This window comes from Callithrix jacchus, chromosome 5, assembly GCF_049354715.1.
Source record: "Callithrix jacchus isolate 240 chromosome 5, calJac240_pri, whole genome shotgun sequence".
Classification (NCBI taxonomy): Eukaryota; Metazoa; Chordata; class Mammalia; order Primates; family Cebidae; genus Callithrix; species Callithrix jacchus.
The window spans coordinates 38226859-38242379 of record NC_133506.1 but is presented as its reverse complement, the minus strand read 5'-3'; the positions used below and the strand labels follow the sequence as shown (position 1 = coordinate 38242379).

At 42.9% G+C, this 15521-nt stretch overlaps 1 protein-coding gene across 21 annotated transcripts in view; it reads left to right on the top strand.

The window, feature by feature from the left end:
* The window catches only part of PTPRT (protein tyrosine phosphatase receptor type T), a 1160468-nt gene that overhangs the window by 319752 nt on the left and 825195 nt on the right, over positions 1 to 15521 (top strand). The gene's annotated exons all lie outside the window — the stretch shown is intronic.

The following is a 15521-nucleotide window of genomic DNA, read 5'->3' as shown; positions in this document are numbered from 1 at the left end:
AGACTTGAGGTCCAGGATAGAGAAATATGTATTGCAGACCTGGTACCGTCATCAACAAAGCACCTTAAAATTTTTTTTCTACTGGCAGTCATGATTTTTGATGGCAAAAATAATATGTATTCATTGTAGAGAAAATGCACAATAGAGATAGCTATAAAGAATGAAATGAAAGTCATATGTTCACACAATCTCGCAGAAATATCTATTTTGCTATTTAATGCTTTTTTTTTTTTAGCATTTTCCCATGTCGTTAAATACTCCTTATAACTATGTTTTCTAAAGGCTCCATGGTTTCCCGTTGCAGTGACTGTTGCACCGTTTATTTCACTGCCCTGTATTGTTGCATATGTTAGTTCCTTCCAGTTACTACTGAACCACATTGCGGTGAGTGTTCTTGTACACACATCTCTGTGCTCATCTCCAACGGGAGTTATCAAATTTGCTTTCATATGTATGTATTTCTGTACACCCTTATGTACCCCAAACAGAATGGTTGTGTATTATCGTTGACATCTGGAGAAAGAATATCTATCATCCACATGGCAATGGCCATCCTGGACATTTGCCCATGACTTGATGGTTGGGAACATGCTTTGTGAATTTTAAGGCACTAAACAGAAGCCAGGCACTGGTGCTGGTCCCCTGGTTGCACCTTGTTCTAGTTCTTAGCTTAGGTACTCCTGTGCTTTAGCAAGAATTGTGTTGGAAGTACTGTCAAATAGAATGGTCCAAGCACTGGTCAGTCAAGGTGGACGTTGGCTGTAAAAAGCTCTATGGGCCTCCTGGTGTTTATTGGATGAACTGCAAGGCTGTTCACTGCCCACCTATAGAGCTAGCTTCGGTTCTTGTAGGCAGGGACAACATTGTATTATATTTGTAACCACAGTGCTGGGGCTTAGTGGGTAGTGGCAAATGTTTGTTAGATAAATTGCTCTTATTAATAATTGAACTTTCTCATGATGCAAGCCTAGCATGTATCTCGAGCCCAGTCCCCCCTCCTGCTCTTTTCTCTTTCATTTCCCCTTTTGTGTAATCACAGGAGAACAGCCTTTGGGTTACTGTTTTGGGAGTCCAGTCTTCAACACTGTTACCTGATGTGGGAAATCTCTCATTGTTGACTCTCGGTGGATTGTGTAGCTCTCTGAGAGGGGAAGGTACCAGCCGCTCAGCGTTTCCTGTTAGCTTAGGTGTAACTGGATGGATGACCTGGATGCAGCGGGGGGGCCGTGCTACCCAGGACTTTTCGTCTAGGAAGGATGGGCCCACAGCCAGAGGCTGGGGCACTGGGGCATGCAGTAGTAGGGTGGGTGTCTGGCCATGGTGTTTATGCTGTGAGGTTGCTGAACTGACTGCTTGTTCGTCTCCCAGAACTGCCTTTTTTTCTGCTCATTTTTCAGGCCTGATCCTTCTGCTTTCTGTTCACTATGAGCTTCTCAATATTCTTCCAGAAACTTCCTATTTTTAAAAATATAGTATAGTTGGTATCTCTTGTTTCAACCACAAACCCTGCAGGTCACACTGTTGTGCTTTTTAACTTGCTGATCCCCAAGAATAGAACACAACCTCTCTTCCCCTTCCTCCTATATCAAAACCCGGCACCAATGTCACCTCCTCCAGGAGGCCCTCCCTGACTCCCCTCACAGTGTTTACCTCTCTACTGTGCTTTCGTAGCTGAGTTTATCACATGTTGTCTCTGATTCCCCACCAGGCCTGTGAGTATCATCAGGGAATGGACTGCCTCTTATTGCTGAATTCTTTGTATCCTGCATGGGGCGTGGAATAAGGAAGGTGGTCCATAACTTTAACAATAACCGAATTATTGTTGGGAGAAAGTGGTTTTGGGGGAAGCCTGGAGGGGCTGCCATTTTCTTTGGCATTTTCATGGCACTTGGGGCATCTGTAGCTTTCATATCTTGAGCCTGACTCTGGGCTTTGATCAGGATGGGCCACTTGGTCCCAGGACCTGATGGACCTAGGTTTTTCTGTTCTGATGTTGGTCCCAGGATCCCTGGGGCAAATAAAGAGACACTGGAGATTACCTCTTCCTTTGCTCTGGGGCCTGGCACATACTCACGAATGTGTGGTGCTGCTTGTAATGCCTGTAAGAGGCTCCTGTTGGGAAGATGTGATGTATTCTCAGATTGACCTACTCTTCCTTTAATGTGAGGCTTACAGAAAACAATATATAAGTGTGGGCCTTTAAGTGTCCTTAATGACACCTGATATTCCAGATATTATTATTGATTGGTTTACAATTGTAATGTTCCTGTTTAGCTATTGTTGAGTCAGTACATTTTTATTTCCTCTATAATGACAAAATATTATATGTTTGTTGTTAAAAAATGCTGAGTTTGAACATAAAAGTTACCTCTCTCCATCCTCATCACAGTTAGCCTAAATATCACTATTAACATATTGCTGTGTTTTGAGAGAGAAAGGGAGAGAGCGAAGGAGGAGGGAGAGAGGAAAGGAGGAAGTCAGAGAGTGTATGTGGTAATAGTAAGAGGCGTGATACTTAGGTAGTGCTTATTATGTGTCAGATACCCTAAGTACTTTAAATATAGTAACTTACTTAATCTTTGCAACAGTCCTCTGATGTGGATATTATCTGCATTTTACAAATCAGGAAACTGAGGCACAGAAAGCTTGCATGACTTGCCCAGGTCGTCGTTAGCATATGGTAGAGGCAGGACGTGCCCTTGGGAGGGGTCCAGGCTGTGCTCTGGACGGCAGCACTGTGGCCGCCTAAGGGTGCAGACGATGAGTAGAGTCATAGCTCCCAAACACTTCCATCATCGAGCTCTTTTTATGCCACTATATTCAGAGTTAGTTTTCACCATGCAAGGCTACGCGATATTCTCCTGGGTGAATGAACCACAGTTTATTCAACTAACACCTAAGAGATGGAAGTGGGAGAAGAAAGAAATGCCAAAATGCCTCCTGTGTGCCCAAGGGAAAGGCAAGATCTTTGTCTCTCTCTGAACAGCTCTGAGAAAAGTTCTTACAAAACATCTCATATTATGAGATGGTTTCTTGTGTACTCGGAGCTACAAAATTAATTGAAGAAACTACATTAGCCTGCAGTGACCCCAATCAGTGCTACTTTGGGATGTTTACACGGATCACAGAATTGGTAGAAAGAAAAGGCAAGGAAATTGAATGCAGGTTTAGTAATTATTCTGGAGGCTATGACCGAGTAATGACGAGTTTTGGCGATTGTTATGAACAAGTGTCCTGACAGTGGGTTCGAAAAGCAACCTGATGTCCTGTGGTGAGCAGAATATTCAGCTGCCAGATAAATGGGAAAACCTGTCTGTGCTAATATCCACATAGATGCTGGCTTTGACACTCAGTTTTCTGTGACGTCATGCCTAGACTTGGAAAGTATTGTATTCCAAATGGTGTAACGGGAAGTGAGGGTGATGGAGGCTGATGTGATTCAACTTAAAAAGTGGTTCTTCTGATGAGAAACACTGGTGCATTTGATGAGTTCGAATAAAAGGGTTTTCTGGGAGGTAGAGGCTGCAGTGAGGCAAGACTGTGCCATTGCACTCCAGCCTGGGCAACAGGAGTGAAACTCCTTCTCAAAAAAAAAAATAAAATAAAATAAAAAAGGGGGTCCTAAAGTCTATGGGAATGGATAATAAACCACTATTTTTTTTAACTTAACGTGTGTACCACTTCCTGGACAGTGTGCTAAGGGCTTTACATGTTCTTGACTTAATACTTTAACAACACTGTGAGCTGGATGTTATTACCCATCCCTATTTTTTTTTTTTTTTTTTTTTTTTTTTGAGATGGAGTCTTGCTCTGTCACCCAGGCTAGAGTGCAATGGTGTGATCTTGGCTCACTGCAACCTCTACCTTCTGGGTTCAAGTGATTCTCCTGCCTCAGCCTCCCGAGTGGCTAGAACTACACGTGCCCACCACCACACCTGCCTATTTTTTTTTTTTTGTATGTTTAGTAGAGACAGTGTTTCATCATGTTGGCCAGGCTGGTCTCAAACTCCTGACCTTGTGATTCTCCCGCCTCAGCTGCCCAAAGTGCTCGTATTCCAGGTGTGAGCCACTGTGCCCAGCCTATCACACCTCTTTTAAAGAGGAGAAAACTGAGGTCCAGAATGTTAACTCTCTCAAAAGGGAGTAGTAAATGGAGGAGGTGAGACGTCTGGATCCAGAGTCTGCACTGACCCACTCTCTATTTTTGAATGAATGTTTTATGAAATGTTATTTTAAATATGTATGTGTAATTAAATTGTGTATTAGATACCATAAGCGGACTTTTGCCTAATTCAGTCATCTCTTTGCCTAAAATTTTATTTATTAAAGTTGTCTGAAAACTTTTTCTGTGGGGTGGAGGAGGTTTTCTTACTGGAAAAATGAAATAAATGCTTTACTTTTCATGGAGGGTTGATCCTATCAGTTTGTTGAATTGTCTAAGTCTGCCAGCGTCCACCTAAATGCAGACACAATGAACCTGCATGTTATTTAGAGTAAATTCTTTGAAAAAGAAGCATCACAGGCCAGGCACAGTGGCTCACACCTGTAATCCCAGCACTTAGGGAGGTCGAGGCGGGCAGATCACCTGAGGTCAGGAGTTTGAGACAAGCCTGAGCAACATGGTGAAACCCCGTCTTTACTAAATACAAAAAAATTAGCTGGGTGTGGTGGCATGTGCCTGTAGTCCCAGCTACTTGGGAAGCTGAGGCAGAAGAATTGCTTGAACATGGGAGGCGGAGGTTGCAGTGAGCTGAGATTTGCACCACTGTACTCCAGTCTGGCGACAGAGCAAGACTCTGTTTCAAAAAAAAAAAAGAAAGAAAGAAAGAAAGAAAGAAAGAAAAGGAAGCATCACAAAAGCAGTCATGTGTCAGAGACACACTGAACAGGACAGCAAAGATGACGTCCTTCTGGATTCCTGTTTCCTGCTGCTTCAACTTCAGCCACTTCCAGGGCAGCCTGAGAGGAAGATGTTGCTGAGAATCATCCTGATGGTGGTGATGCTGACTGGATGCTGATGCTGGGCGATGTCTTCACCGACTGTTCAACTGACTGGGCTGCTGCTGCAGGGTCTAGAGCTCCTCCAAGTGAACATTTCATTTTAAATATGTGATCTGTCTTTTCTTTCATGAGGAAACAGGTTTTCATTGTGCTTTGAATACTATAGTAATTTGAATTATAAATATGTATTCTGAGATGTTTGGTAAGAAAAGAAAATAGTTTAATATAAATAGTCTTTTTCTCTTAATTTAGTAACAGCAAGATGGCTGAGATGTCTCTGAAAAATAAAGTGCAACAATCTGGAAAATTCATTAATCCATTGAGGTCCCATTTGCAGTATCCAGTCTGGTGGTCATTAGCCATGCGTGGTATGGCATACTGGAAATTCGTGGCTAGTATTTCCACATAAATACAGGTGGCTAGTCCTGTTAGTGTAAATTACACACCAGATTTCAAACAGTTAGTATGAAAAAATAATTTAAAAACATCTCATTAACAATGTTTATGTTGATTACATGTTTAAATGAGTATATTTTAGATATATTGGGCTAGATAAAATAAGTTATTTATTTTTTTTTACCTTTTAAAATGTGCCTACTAGAAAATTTAGAATTACCTATGTGGCTCACTTTATATTTATTTTGGCCAATACTGTCCTGGATTATCCGATTTTAATGATGTCACTTGTATTCTCACCACCAGGGATGTCTCTCTTTGAGAATCATTAACAGCTAGCATTTATGAAGTACTCACTATGTGCCAGGTGCTTTAAACTCTTGTTTCCTTTATGGTTCACAAAATCCTATATAGTGTAGGCACCATGTGATTCCCACTTTATAGTCGGAAAATTGAGGCACGAAGAGATTTAGCAACGTGCCCTTCATCACAGAGATGAGAAGCGGCAGGCAGGGAATTTGAAACACAGCAGCTCAAGTCCGTTGTCCCCACCGATGACTCCCAGGCATCCAGCTTTTAGCACGTGGACCCTAGACTTCTGTCTCTGCCTTGCTTTGCTGACCTGAACCTCTGGACCTCAGTTTTCCTGCCCAGGATTGTGCTGGATTGTCCCTCAGGCTCCTCTAGCTCTTTTCTTCCTGTGATGGTTATTGTGTTTCTGCGTGGGCTGCAGGACATGGTGGAATTGGGTGTCACTGTCTCTACTACCAGGCCTTTTGGTTAGCATGGCCTTCCACCTAGTGGCTAAGGAAGCATCCCTGAAAAGTCATCCCAGATCTGTCACTAACCTGATTTTGAGCTGCCTTTCTCTGTGCTTCCAACACCTGCTTCTGTGAAATGGCTCTAAAATCAAGGAGCTCTGGGTTCTGTCCTAGCTCTTCCATTAACTTGCTCTGTGACCTTGAGCCACATGCCACCCCTCCCTTGGCCTTATTAACCATTGTAAGATCAGAAGTCAGTTTCTTCTGACTCTAGTATTCTTTGACTTGTAACTTATGAATCAAGAAGAAAAGGCATTTTTTAAATGTAGGAATTCAGTGGTACATTTATAAAAGAAAACATTGATGAAAACTCATGTGGCCCTAGCCCCTCCATTCTTCTGTCTGTCAAGCATGGCAGCTGGTTCTGCTTCCTTGACAGAGGAATTTGTCTTCATGAGTGTATGGAGATGGGGCACCTGAGGGACATCTATCCCTGAGAGCTCAGACTTCCACAGGAAGATACATCTCCCAGGTGAGGCTTAAGGAGCATATTCTGTTCTCACACAGCCCCACAGAGCTGCAGTGATCTTTCACATGCCCCATTAATATCACAGGTACAACTCCAGACTTTATTTCCCCACAACTACTAATCAGTGAGACATTTGGTAATTGAGAGAAATTACCTTTTTCTTAGGAGACCTCATGTTTTCCCTCTTCATCTACCCAGTTTTGACACTGTGCTTTGTGCTAACACAGTCATGCTTTACATTTGGAAAGCAACAGGTACCTTGAGCAAACTGTTTTTAAAACTTTCCCCAAATCTGCCAATATCTTTTACAATTGCTTCTTTTCCTAGGTGTTTTGTTTCCTTATTAAGATACCCAAATTGTACTTTCTCAGGATTTAAAGCCTTGTCATCAATGAAAACACTTGCGAAAACTATGAACAAGCAAGAATATATTATGTTTTTAAAGAATCCTGAGAGTGTCTAAGGTTAAAATTAGACTTATAGCTCCCAAGAACCTTCTAAATCATAGCTGCAAAAATATTAGGCATGATGTGTCCATTACCTAGGTATGTCAATCAGGAGGGGTTTAATACAGGGTATTAGAGGTTTACAAAACCTTTGAAACTCTCACATACGTAGCCAAGTGATCTTCAGTAAGGGTGGCAAGACTACACAATGGAGAAAGAATAGTTTCTTCAACAAATGGCATTTAGTAAATTGAATACCCACACGTAGCAGAAGAAAGTTGGATTCTTATCTTACACCATACACAACAATTAACTCAGAATGTATTGAAGACCTAAACATAAGACTGCAAACTGTAAAACCCCTAGAAGAAAATGTACGTAGAAAGTTTTGTGATGTTGCATGCAGCAGTGATGTCTTGGATATGACATCCAAAGTACAAGTGACAAGAGCAAAAATAGACAAATGAGACTATATCTAACTTAAAACTAATGTGCATCAAAGGAAACAATTAAAAGACAACCTATGTAATGGGAGAAAATATTTGTAAATTATATCTCATATGGGGTTACTATCTGGAATGCGTAAAGAACACTTACCACTCAACAACAACAAAACAACCTGATTTTAAAATGGGAAAAGGACTCAAATAGATATTTCTCCAAAGAACATGAACAAATGGCCAGAAACAAGAAAATATGGCCAGGCGCAGTGGCTCATGCCTGTAATCCCAGCCCTTTGAGAGGCTGAGGAGGGCAGATCACCTGAGGGCAGGAGCTCAAGACCAACCTGGCCAACATGGTGACACCCCATCTCTACAAAAGATACAAAAATTAGCTAGGCCTGGTGGTGGGCACCTGTAATCCCAGCTACTTGGGAGGCTGAGGCAGGAGAATCACTTGAACCCAGGAGGTAGAGGTTACAGTGAGCCAAGATCATGACACTGCACTCCAGCCTGAGTGATAGAGTGAGACTCCATCTCAAAAAAAAAAAAAAGAAAAAAAATATATTTAGCATCACTAATCATTAGAGAAATACAAATCAAAACCACAGTGAGATATCACTTTACACCCATTAGGGTGGCCACTATAAAAAGACAAACAAAAAGAAATAAATGTTGTTAAGGATGTGGAAAAATTGCAACCTTTGTACATTGTGAGAATTTAAAATAGTATAGTATATATGGAAAAATGAAAATAAAAAATAGAACCACCATGTGATCTTGCAATACCAATTCTGGAAATAGAATTATATATCATTTAATGATTGGGATACGTTCTGAGAAATGAATCATTATGTGGTTTCATCATTGTGTGATCTTCATGGACTGTATTTTTGTAAACCTAGAAGTTACAGCCAACTCTCCACCTAGAACCACCTTCATACATGCAGTCTGTCACTGACTGAAACACCATTATGCTGCAGATGATGGCATATCTAAAATAATTAAAAGCAGAATCTTGAAATATATTTACACACTCATGTTAATTGTAGTATTATTCATAGTAGCCAAGAGATGGAAGCAGCCCAAATGTTCATCAACAGATGGATGGATCAAGAAAATGTGGTATACACATGCAATGAAATATTACTCAGCCTTAAAAAGGAAGGAGATCCTGACACATGCTACAACATGGATGAACCTTGAAGACACTGCTTTAAAAGAAGTAAATAAGTCATCAAAAACTTGTACTGTATGATTCCACTTATGTGCGGTATCTTGAGTAGTCAAACTTACAGAAATAAAAAATAGAATGATGGTTGCCAGAGGCTGGGTGGAGGAGGGAGATAGAGAATTGTTCAGTGGTGTCTTAGTCCATTCATGCTGCTATAGAAAGTACCACAAAATGGGTAATTTATAAATAATAGAAATCGATTTCTCACAGTTCTAGAGGTGGACAAGTCTAAGATTAAGGCACCATCGTGTTTGGTGTCTGATGAAGACCCCATTTCTCCTTCCAGGATGGTGCCTTGGATGCTGTGGTCTCACATGGAAGTACAAAAAGGGCCTATCTAGTTCCCTCCAGCTCTTTTATAATGTTGCTAATCCCATTCATGAAGGCTCTGACCTCATGACTTAGTCATCTTCTAAAGGTTCCAACTCATAATACTATCACATTTGAGTTTAAGTTCCAACATGTGCATTTTGTAGGGACACCTGCCTTTAAGCCACAACGTTCTCCTACAGACCCCGCAAAATCCATGTCTTTCTCATATACAAAATACATTCATTTAATCCCAGGAGCCCCAAAAGTCTTATTCCTGTATCCACTTTAAAGTGTAGTCCAAAGTGTCATCTAAATTAGATATGATTGACCCTGAGGCAAATGGCTCTCCAGCTGTGTGCCTGTGAAATCAAACAAATTGTATACTTCCAAAATACAATGTTGGGACAAACACAGGATAGACCTTCTTATTTTAAAAGAGACAAGAAGAAAAGGGTAATAGTTTCCAAGTAAGTATAAAACACAGGAAGACAAACAGCATTAAATCTTGAGGCTTGAGAATAATCTTCTTTGACTCTACATCCTGCCTCTTTGGACACCGTGCAGCAAGGGTTAGGCCCCCAAGGCCCCAGGAAGCCCCATACCTCATGGCTTTGCCTGAGCGCAGCCACAGAGCAGCTCTCAGTGGTTGCAGTTGGGCGCCTGGGAGCCACCATTGTGGCTCTACAGGTCTGAGGTGTCAAGGGTTGCCCTGTCTCCGTGGCTCCATGAAATATTGCCCTAATAGGGGTTCTCCATTAGGAGCTCCATTCCTATGGCTCCACTAGGAATTGCACTAGTGAGGGTTCTATGCAGTAGCCCCACCCATCCTGACAGTTCTCTGCCTAGGTACTGAGGCTCTCCAGGGCATCTTTTGAAATCTGGGTGGAGGTAACCATGCCCCATGGCTTACACAGTCTGCAGACCTGCTGGGTCAACACCTTGTGCATACTACCAAGGTTAACTGTTCATGCCCTCTGGAGGGGAAGCCTGAGCCACACTTAGGCCCACTTGAGTCACATCTGGGGTATCTAAGGAGCACTACACCAGAATTCAGTAAGCAGAGGCTTGAGGTGGCTCAGAGCAGAGCAGTGAGTCCTGAGGTCTCATGGGTGCCTAAGACCTTTTTTTTTGACATAGTTTTGTCCTCCAGGCCTTGGTATTCTGGGCCTGTGATGGGAGTGACAACCTTAGAGATCTTTTAAATGCCTTCAAAATCATTCTTCCATTGCCTTGATAAATAGCATCTGGCTTCCTTACATCTGTACTTATATCCCTATCAAGCATCTTAATATTTGTGTCAAACATTGACTTGGCCACACTCTTGGCATTCTCTCCATGATACACCTTTACAACCAGGCCAGGCTGGGATTTTGCCAAGTCTTTAAGTTCTGCTTCCTTTTACTTATAAATTTATCTTTAATTCTTTATTATTTCACTTTTACTATAAGCAGTCAAGAGAAGCCATGTAGCACCCTCAACACTTTGCTTAGATATTTCTTTCACCGAATTTCCCAGTTTATCACTTGCAAGTCCTGCCTTTTAGAAAGCATTAAGACATGGGCATGATTCAGCCAAGTTCTTGGCTATCTTGTTAGAAGTATGAGTTTTCCTCCAGTTTCCAATACCTTGTTTCTCATTTCTGTCAGAGACCTCATCAGAATTGCCTTTAATATCCATATTTCTACCATAATTCTGTTCGTGACTATACTTAGATAATCTCTAAGAAGATTGAGACTTCCTCTCCAGCTTTCTTCTTTTGAACCTTAGCCAGAACCACCCTTAATACTCTGTTCACAATAATCTAGACCGTTTCCAGCATGAATCTCTGAAGTCTTCCAGCTTCTATTCCTTACCCAGATCTAAAGCCACTACCATATTTTAGGTATTTGTTAAAGCAACACTCTACTTCTCGGTGTTAATTTGTTTTGTCCATTTGTTTGGCTAAAGCAAAATACCACAAAATGGGTGATATATACATTTTTAAATTTATGTCTCATAGTTCTGGATGCTGAGAAGTCCAAGTCCAAGATCAAGGTGCCTATAGGTTCATTGTCTGGTGAGCGCCCAGTCTCTGCCTCAGTTATTGGTGAAGACTGAGTTGGAACCCTGCTGGGAAGTAAGATATAATTTATAGGCTTCCAGCCCTAGGGATATGTGGGAGAGCTTCAGAAGGTGGGAATGATGCAAGATACCAAGACACAATTCTCAGTACAATGCACCCTAAGTGTGTTAAAAAAAAATCTGTGTTCTTTTTACATAGAGGAAATGAACAGAAGAAATGTGAAGTTTGAAATCAGGCTGATATTAGTTGGAATGCCAGTTCTACCAGTGACTGGCATTCTGATCTGGAGCTGATCTGATAACCTGTCTGAGTCTCATGCTTATCTGTAAAATAAGGATAAGGGATAAGAGTCTCGTAGGACTTTCTGGGGGAATTAACTAGAATTTCACATACAAAGTACCTTGTACCACAGTGGATATTTTATGGCCACCCTACCTTGAAGTCACTTTAGAATTTTGATGAGGAGCTTCCAGCACCCAGAGGTGCCTGCTCCAGTCAGATACCTCAAAGTATGTGGTATGTTCAGAGAATGAGAACAAGTAGTCCTGCAAGGTGGGGATGACAGTGATGACATTAGTATTAGTAGTGCTATGGAGCATCTGTGGTTTTCATGGCACTGTGCTGAGCGCTTTATAATTGTCACCTTTCATTATAAAATCTTTACAACAGCCTTTTTTTTTTTGAATACTTTAAGTTCTGGGTTATGTGTGCAGAATGTGCAGGTTTGTTACTAGTTATACACATACTGTGGTGGTTTGCTGCATCCATTCCCCCCATCAGCCTTTTGAAGAAGCTACTAGTAATAGCCCATTTTACAGTTTAGAAAAATGAGGCTCGCCGAGATTAAGTAACTTGTCTAGAATCACACAGTAAGTGGCAGAGGCAAATACCGAAACCAGTACTCTTGAATAATGTATTCTAGGAAGGGATACATACTGGTCATGTGGTATAGGATGAGATGTGATGAGAAGGGAGGCTGGGGCTACAACTTGAAGGATCTTGGGTGATAAGAGATTAAGTCACGGAATGTTTGATCAGATGTATCTTTTGGGATAACCACTTGTTGGCCAGTGTGAAAGGCAACTTGGAGCAGCAGGGAGCCTGTGGTGGGGAGGAAGCGTGTTGCAGTGGACCAGGAGGAAACTGAGCAGGCATGAATGGGGATATTAGCTGTAAAAATGGGGAGGAGGAGAAGGGGGTTGGAGATACTGGTGAGCTCAACAAAACTGGGTGAAAGAGATGAATGAAGACACTGGATTTGGGTATGGAGTCAGGGTCCTATTCTTTGAAGTTCTGTGACTCTAGCCAAGTCCTGTGGGTTCCATTTTCTCATCTGTATATTACACACATACCTTTAGATGTGTGCTAAAAATGGCCAGGATGCAGATGCAGAGACCCTACCTCTGCCCAGAATGCTGGGTCCTTTTTTCCTTTTCTTTCTTTCTTTTTTCTTTTTATTTATTTTTGAGATGGAGTTTCACTGTTGTTACCCAGGCTGGAGTGCAATGGCGCGATCTTGGCTCACCGCAACCTCCGCCTCCTGGGTTCAGGCATTCTCCTGCCTCAGCCTCCCGAGTAGCTGGGATTACAGGCACGCGCCACCGTGCCCAGCTAAATTTTTGTATTTTTAGTAGAGACGGAGTTTCACCATGTTGACCAGGATGGTCTCGATCTCTTGACCTCATGATCCACCCGCCTCGGCCTCCCAAAGTGCTGGGATTACAGGCTTGAGCCACCACGCCCGGCCCTTCTTTTTTATTATACTTTAAGTTTTTAGCAAGTGAAAGTGTTGGCCCAGTGTTTGATGTTTATCAGACCTTGGTTCTCAGTGAGCCGAAGATGGAACATCTGCCTCAGAATCACCTAGGGTGTTTTTAAAAAGTAGATTCCTGGGTCCTATCCCCACATGTGGCACTGGGATGGGGTCCAAGAAACAGCAGGTGATTTTAGCACATTGGTCTTGAGAACCACTGGGTGTTTGGGAAGCTAGGAAAGGGGTCAAGATTTCCCAGGAGAAAGAGAACAGGCAGTAGAGGGCAGAACTCTGGACATTTCCGCAATCCAGGGTGTGGGCAGAAGAATGGGAGCCTGAAAGGAGATGGAGAGAGTGAATGCCTAGAGGAAGATAAGAATAAGCCTGTGTTCTGCCATGAGCACCCGCCTCTTCCCTTCTTTCCCCTACAGAGAACTGGTGCCCTGGGACACCTCTTTGCTGCCTGCATCCCTGTAGTTCCCTCCTCGACCTGTTGTACTTTGCCATCCTCTTATCATCACTGCCATGCTCTTTCCTTTGTCTTGGAGACCACTGTGTCTCAGATTCCCCTTCCTCTTCCAGCCCCGGCCCCAGGTCAGGCAGTGGGGAAGCTCAATACAGAGGAGCTCTGTATAGTTTTGCATTTAGCACCCATCTTCCTCAATTAAGTATAAGCTCTAGCAGAGCAGGAAGCAACTTTTCCATTCACAGCTACGTGTCCTCAGCTCCTAAAACTGGCTCTGACACCAGAATGCCCTCCATGAATACTGAATAAGTGAGTTAGGGGATGAGTGAAGTGTTACGCTATTTGGAAGCAGATTTAAAGGCAACGGAAAATCTGAGATGGCTGAAACATACACTCATGGTTCAGAGCACGGTGCTCAGTGGGTCTCAGGAGATCTGGGTCTGCTGTGCTGCTGACCTGCTGCATGGCCTGAAGCAAGTTGCTTGGTCTTCCTGGGCTTCAGCGGCCTTGCCTGCACAATGAGGAGCCCTGATTAGGTAATACTCCCAGTTTTCTAACTCTAATAACCCGCAGGTTCTGTAAAGCAGTTCTGCTGTGGCAAAGTTTGTTCATTACTGCAACCAGGAATCACATGAAAAGACTTCACAGTACAGGAACAAAGAGAGCCTTGAGTGCACGTGAAGGTGGTAGCAGCATGGAGCAGATGGGGCCTCGCAGGCCAGAGGGCCACCTCAAGTACAGTTCCAGCTTCTGGAAAGTAAGCCTTATTTTTCTTTTCTGGGTGGTAGTAACAATTAGAAGAAGGCCTGCATTTAACGCTCCATGCTGAAGGAAGCAATTATCTGATTTTGACCATTTCTAACCAAAAGTCACCTTTACAAGCCTGGTTTTTAGATTTTGTGCTAAGGTTTTAGACTTCATGATATGAAAAATAATAACAAAAAGGTTCTTTGCCTGAATGGAAAGACCACATTCCTAACTTTGAAATAAAACTTTGATAACCTTGGTCTTTGATTCTCTGTACAGTTGAATTTCAGAAAAGAAATTCCAGAAGCATACACCCGTTCAAGGTTCAGGGACACTATAGCCAGAGGGACTCACACGGGGAACCTTGAGCAAAACTATTGAGCAAAGTTTCTCTATGGCTCAAGGCTTTCTCTGACTTACAAAATGCTTTCTCTGACTTACAAAATGAAGGTCATGCAATTGGGACACATCGGGATTAAATGACAAATATTTGAGAAAACACAGAACAAAATGTTTGGTGCATGGGCCCATGGTAGGTTTCCTTCATCACCACCAAGCACCTTCTTGTCCTGTCTCAGGGCTGGGCCTCAGCATGGAGGTGCCTTGTTAACCTGTCTACAGAAGAAAAACCCTGAGGACTTCTTAAGCCTGCTATCCCTCTCCTCTCTCTCCTCTCCCCTCTTCCCTCTCCTTTCTCCCCTCCTTCTCTTCCTCTCCCCTCTCCCCTCGTCTATCGTGTGTGTGTGTGTGTGTGTGTGTGAGAGAGAGAGTCCATGTGTTTTAACACTAGATGGACTGTAATGTTCATCATCCCCTACTGGCCTCCTTTGGAACCCTGAGGCCCCTTATATTGAGTGGCTGTTGGAGGTCCCTTGTGCATTGTGTGCTTACTGAGACTCAGCAGCAGGCCCTGGAGTGGCCAGACCTAGTCATTTTAGTTCTGGCCTGGGGCAGAAAGGCCCACAAAGGGCCTTGATTGCCAGCGTCAGGAGTGGATATAGGAGAGCCATTGCCTGATTGGGAGAGGGGACCTCAGTTTGCAGAGCAGGGACAGGAACTGGGGTAAAGGGTCTCCTGCACTTTATAGCATGCTGGTCAAGTAGCTGGAGGGACTTCCTGGATACCTGTCAGCTTCTGCCTCTTCAGACTCTGCAGGGACCCCCAATATTTCTTTCCTGCCTTGAAGAAAGCTGGAGAGGTGGGGCTGGACCCTAGGGTCTCCTCTGGAATGAGATGTTACGTCATTTGGTAGCAATATCCTATGGCTGAGATCTGAGGCTTTGTGTGTTCTGCCCACTTTCCTCAGATCCTTTACAGAAAGACCAGCATTCAGTTCCATCCTTTTCAAGATCCATGTGTTATAATTAGGGGGCA